Raw genomic sequence first — 6,721 nt, 5'->3', positions numbered from 1 at the left:
AATAACCTAGATGTGTAATACCCTAGAGCAGTGGTTCTTAACCTTGTTGGAGGTACTGAACCCCACCAGTTTCATATGCGCATTCACCGAACCCTTCTTAATTGGAAAAATACAATTATTTTTTCAAATTCAAAACATAGGTATATATTTGACTGGTGCACAAAATGAACCGTGCATCAACATCACTGTGTTCAAAGAACAAAATCATCAAAACATGATTTTCACACAAAAACAAAAACATAATAATTAATATTTACTGCAAATCAGTGTGACTTCTGCTGTTGCCTTTCAGAGACCAGTTCAGAAATGTGCGGCTTCACCTTGGCAAGTGCCACTCTCATGTCATTTTCGCAACAAAGTCTGTTCCTTTTCTTCGATTTTTTATGTCCAGCATCCGCGAAAAGGATTGCTCGCAAAGATATGTTGTAACAAACGGTATGAAAATCTCCAGAGCTTTCTTAGCAATAACAGGGTACGTTACCATTTGTTGACACCAAAACCTTAAAAGCGTTGTTGTTCTGACGAGTTGCTGTTGAACCTGGCTCTGCTGAATTTCAATGATTTCATCGAGGTATTCATCATTGACATCTGTTGTCTCAACACTAAACGTGAACGGCTGTCTCACCCATGCTGGATATGACTCTCTTGTAGGGAAGTATCCGTCGAGAGACTTTGCAAGCTCATCTAAGTGCGTGGCAATTGCTTGCTTCAGTTCCGCGGCTACATAAATGTCTCCGATTCCAGATACTTCTTCGATCTTACTTACACAGTCGTCCAGCAGGGGAAAGTTTGCGAAGTTATTGTTCTCTGTTCGTCGTTTCCATAATGGTAGCTTTTTTTGAAAAGCCTTCAGGTTTTCCTCCGCTTCGATGATGTTGACTCCACCGCCCTGCATCTTTTGATTGAGATGATTGAGAGCTGCGAAGATATCGGCCATGTACGCTAAAATGAGAATGAACTTGAAGCAATCTGCATGACAATGTTGGTGCTTGTGCAAAAACAGGGCTAATTCCACACGCACGGCAAAAACACGATTCAGCACCTGTCCCCGGGATAACCACCGAACGTTAGAATGGTACAGAAGTACCTCGAATTCAGAGCCCATTTCTTTACACAGCTCACTGAAGATGCGATGCGGCAGAGCACTAGTTCGCACATAGTTCACGCATTCCACTACAATTTTTAATACTTCTGCCAGTTTTGGAGGCAAGGTTTTTGTTGCCAACGCATGCCTGTGCAGAATACAATGCGTAACAATGATGTGTGGCGCATCGGCTTTCACTAGCGCACCAAAACCAGACTTTCTTCCCAGCATGACTGGAGCTCCGTCCGAACAAACTGCAGAAACCATATCCCACGAAAGATTGTTGTCTTTGAAGAAGTCATCCACAAGTTTCTTCACATCGGCTGCCTTAGTTGTTGTTGTAAGAGGCTTACAAAATAAAAAAATCTTCCTTTATCACGTCGTCTTTCACATAGCGCACGAATACAGCAAGCTGGCTTAGATGGAAACGTCTGTGGTCTTGTCGAGTTGAAGGCTGAATTTTGCCGGGCTTGAAATCAGATCTGCAACTACTTGAGCCAAGATGTCTTTGCTCATGTCCTCTATTCTGTCGCTAATGGTGTCATTTGAAAGAGGAATTTGGGATAACTTAACTTCAGCCTCTTTTCCCAGCATGATATTCGCCATCTTCAACACAGCTGGTTTTATGAGTGTTTCACCAATGGTGTGTGGTTTGCCCTGCTTTGCGATCGGGTAAGCAACTTCGTACGATGCTGTGAGGATCGGTTTGTTGAAGGGTACAAAGCAGAGAACAGGCAGAGTAGCCTTTTCATCGAATCTGGCTCTCTTCACCTTGAATTGAGCGAGCGTTGTGTTCTTGTATTTTCCATCTCCATGCAGCTTAAGGAAGTGTTCTCTTAGTTTAGCCGGTGCTAAACTAGTATCACTCAACTTAGCATTGCAAATCATGCAGTTAGGACACTGACTCCCATCACGTTCCGTTATACATGTAAATCCATATTGTACATATTCGTCCGACCACTTTCTTTTTTTGCTCGACATAAGTATGAAGGGATTAAAATATTAAGAAAGAAATCACAAGACATACCATTACGACAGTCACAAGTCGACTACTGAGCGCACAAAATTCCCTGCAGCACAGTTAGGCCAAGCGATGTAGCATGATCACCTGCAGCCAATGATGGCCAAGCGGGGTGTGTCATCACAAATCATATGAACCGGATGTGTGTCTTGACCTCCGCCGAACGCCTGAGACTGACTCACCGAACCCCTGGGGTTCGATCGAACCCAGGTTAAGAACCACTGCTCTAGAGAGTTGAAAACAGCAGGTCTGGGACAGGTAGCATGTCCGGTGAACAGGTCAGAGTTCCATAGCCGTTGGCAGAACAGTTGAAACTGGAGCAGCAGCACGACCAGGTGAACTGGGGACAGCAAGTAGTCATCAGGCCAGGTAGTCCTGAGTTATGGTCCAAGGGCTCAGGTCCTCCGAGAGAGAGAGAGAAAGAAAGAAAGAATGAAAAAGAGAGATAGAATTAGAGAGAGCATAATTAAATTCACACTGAATAAGGATAAGGCAGGAGAGTTACTCCAGATACAGTGGGGCAAAAAAGTATTTAGTCAGCCACCAATTGTGCAAGTTCTCCCACTTAAAAAGATGAGAGAGGCCTATAATTTTCACCTTAATTTGCAAATAAATTCATTAAAAATCCTACAATGTGATTTACTGGATTTTATTTTTCATTTTGTCTGTCATAGTTGAAGTGTACCTATGATGACAATTACAGGCCTCTCTCATCTTTTTAAGTGGGAGAACTTGCACAATTGGTGGCTGACTAAATACTTTTTTGCCCCACTGTACAACAGTCTGACCCTAGCCTCCCGACACATAAACTATTGCAGCATAAATACTGGAGACTGAGACAGGAGGGGTCGAGAGACACTGTGGCCCCCTTCCGACGATACCCCCGGACAGGGCCAAACAGGTAGCATATAACCCCACCCACTTTGCCAAAGCACAGCCCCCACACCACTAGAGGGATATATTCAACCACCAACTTACCATCCTGAGACAAGGCCGAGTATAGCCCACGAAGATCTCCCCCACAGCACAAAACCAAGGGGGGGGCGCCGAACCCGGACAGGAAGATCACGTCAGTGACTCAACCCACTCAAGTTACGCACCCCTCCTAGGGACGGCATGGAAGAGGACAATTATGCCAGTGACTCAGCCCCTGTAATACGGTTTGAGGTAGAGAATCCTAGTGGAGAGAAGGGAACTGGCCAGGTAGAGACAGCAAGGGCGGCTTGTTGCTCGAGTATCTTTCCGTTCACCATTACATTCCTGGGCCAGACTACAGTCAATCATAGGACCTACTGAAGAGATGAGTCTCCAATAAAGACTTAAAGGTTGAGACAGAGTCTGCGTCTCTCACATGGGTAGACAGACCATTCCATAAAATGGAGCTCTATAGGAGAAAGCCCTGCCTTTCTGCAATGTTACATAGAAAAAGCTGTCCTTGGAACAGTCTTGATATGTTCGTCAAAAGAGAGATCAGGGTCCAGAGTAACGCCAAGGCACATCGCAGTTTTATTTGAGATGACTGCACAACCATCAAGATTAATTGTCAGATTCAACAGAAGATCTCTTTGTTTCTTGGGAACTAGAACTTGCATCTCTGTTTTTTCCAAGTTGAAAAGTAGAACATTTGCCGCCATCCACTTCCCTATGTCTGAAACACAGGCTTCCAGGGAGGGCAATTTTGGGGCTTCACCATGTTTCATCAAAATGTACAGCTGTGTGCCATTCACATAGCAGTGAAAGTTAACATTGTGTTTCTGAATGACATCACCAAGAGATAAAATATATAGTGAAAATAGTGGTCCTAAAATGGAGCCTTAATTAAGGAACCACGAAAGTTACAGTTGATTTGTCAGAGGACAAATCATCTACAGAGACAAACTGATACCTTTCTGACAGATAAGATCTTAACTAGGCCAGAACTTGTCAGTGTAGACCAATTTGGGATTCCAATCTCTCCAAAAGAATGTGGTGATCGATGATATCAAAAGCAACACTAAGGTCTAGGAGTACGAGGACAGAAGCAGAGTCTGACACCATTAAAAGGTAATATACCACCTTCACAAGTGCAGTCACAGTGTTGTGATGGGGTCTAAAACCAGACTGAAGAGGTTTGTGTACAGTTGAAGACGGAAGTTTACATACACTTAGGTTGGAGTAATTAAAACTTGTTTTTCAACCACTCCACAAATGTATTGTTAACAAACTGCAGTTTTGGCAAGTTGTTTAGGACATCTACTTTGTGCATGACACAAGTCATTTTTCCAACAATTGTTTACAGACCGATTAATTCACTTATAAGTCACTGTATCACAATTCCAGTGGTTCAGAAGTGTACATACACTAAGGTGACTGTGCATTTAAACAGCTTGGAAAATTCCAGAAAATGATGTCATGGCTTTAGAAGCTTCTGATAGGCTAATTTACATAATTTGAGTCAATTGGAGGTGTACCTGTGGATGTATTTCAAGGCCTACTTTCAAACTCAGTGCCTCTTTGCTTGACATCATGGGAAAATCAAAAGAAATCAGCTAAGACCTTAGAAAATTGTAGACCTCCACAAGTCTGGTTCATCCTTGGGAGAAATTTCCAAACGCCTGAAGGTACCACGTTCATCTGTACAAACAATAGTACGCAAGTATAAACACCATGGAACCATGCAGCCGTCATACCGCTCAGAAAGGAGATGCGTTCTGTCTCCTGGAGATGAACCTACTTTGGTGCGAAAAGTGCAACAACAAAGGACCTTGTGAAGATGCTGGAAGAAACAGGTATAAAGGTATCTATATCCACAGTAAAACGAGTCCTATATCGACATAACCTGAAAGGCTCGTCAGCAAGGAAGGAGCCACTGCTCCAAAACCGCCATAAAAAGCCAGACTGCAATTTGCACATGGGGACAAAGATTGTACATTTCGGAGAAATGTCCTCTGGTCTGATGAAACAAAAATATAACTGTTTGGCCATAATGACGATCGTTATGTTTGGAAGAGAAAGGGGGAGGCTTGCAAGCCGAAGAACACTATCCCAACCGTGAAGCACGGGGGTGGCAGTATCATGTTGTGGGGGTGCTTTGCTGCAGGAGGGACTGGTGCACTTCACAAAATAGATGGCATCATCAGGTAGGAAATTATGTGGATATGTTGAAGCAACATCTCAAGACATCAGTCAGGAAGTTAAAGCTTGGTCGAAAATGGGTCTTCCAAATGGACAATGATCCCAAGCATCCTTCCAAAGTTGTGGCAAAATGGCTTGAGGACAACAACGTCAAGGTATTGGAGTGGCCAACACAATGCCCTGACCTCAATCCTATAGAAAATGTGTGGGTCAGAACTGAAAAAGCGTGTGCAAGCAAGGAGGCTTACAAACCTGACTCACACCAGCTCTGTCAGGAGGAATGGGCCAAAATTCACCCAATTTATTGTGGGAAGCTTGTGGAAAGCTACCTGAAACATTTGACCCAAGTCAAACTATTTAAAGGCAATGCAACCAAATACTAATTGAGTGTATGTAAGCTTCTGACCCACTGGTAATGTGATGAAAGAAATAAAAGCTGAAATAAAAGTCTCTCTACTATTATTCTGACATTTCGCATTGTGGTGCACTTAGTGGTGACCTAAGACAGGGAACTATGTCCGTAGTTTAGTTGGAATAGGGTCCAGTATGCAACTTGAAGGTTTCGAGGCCATGATTATTTTCATCAATGTGTCGGGAGATATAGAATTTAAAAACTTGAGTGTCTCCCTTGATCCTAGGTCCTGGCAGAGTTGTGCAGACTCAGGACAACTGGGCTTTGGAGGAATATTCAGATTTGAAGAGGAGTCCGTAATTTGCTTCTAATGATCATGATCTTTTCGTCAAAGAAGTTCATGAATTTATTACTGCTGAAGTGAAAGCCATCCTCTCTTGGGGAATGCTGCTTTTTAGTCAGCTTTGCGACAGTATCAACAAATACATTTGGGATTATTCTTATTTTCCTCAATTAAGTTGGAAAAATAGGATAATAGAGCAGCAGTGAGGGCTCTTAGATACTGGACGGTACTGTCTTTCCAAGCTAGTCGGAAGACTTCCAGTTTGGTGTAGCGCCAATTCTGTTCCAATTTTCTGGAAGCTTCAGAGCTTTCTGTATTTTGTGTATACCAGGGAGCTAGTTTCTTATGACAAACATTTTTTTGTTTTCAGGGGTGAGACTGCATCTAGGGTATTACGCAAGGTAAAATTGAGTTCCTCCGTTAGGTGGTTAACTGTACTCTGACATCTTTGGGTCGGTGGAGGGAGTCTGGAAGGGCATCTAGGAATCTTTGGGTTGTCCAAGAATTTATAGCACGGCTTTTGATGATCCTTGATTGGGGTCTGAGCAGATTATTTGTTGAAATTGCAAATGTAATAAAATGATAGTCCAGGATTATGAGGAAAAACATTAAGATCCACAATATTTATTCCACGGGACAAAACTAGGTCCAGAGTATGACTGTGGCAGTGAGTAGGTCCGGAGACATGTTGGACAAAACCCACTGAGTCGATGATGGCTCTGAAAGCCTTTTGGAGTGAGTCTGTGGACTTTTCCATGTGAATGTCACCAAAAATGTGAATATTATCTGCCATGACTACAAGGTCCG

This window comes from Oncorhynchus keta, chromosome 35, assembly GCF_023373465.1.
Source record: "Oncorhynchus keta strain PuntledgeMale-10-30-2019 chromosome 35, Oket_V2, whole genome shotgun sequence".
NCBI classification, from domain to species: Eukaryota; Metazoa; Chordata; class Actinopteri; order Salmoniformes; family Salmonidae; genus Oncorhynchus; species Oncorhynchus keta.
This window is presented reverse-complemented; position numbering follows the sequence as displayed.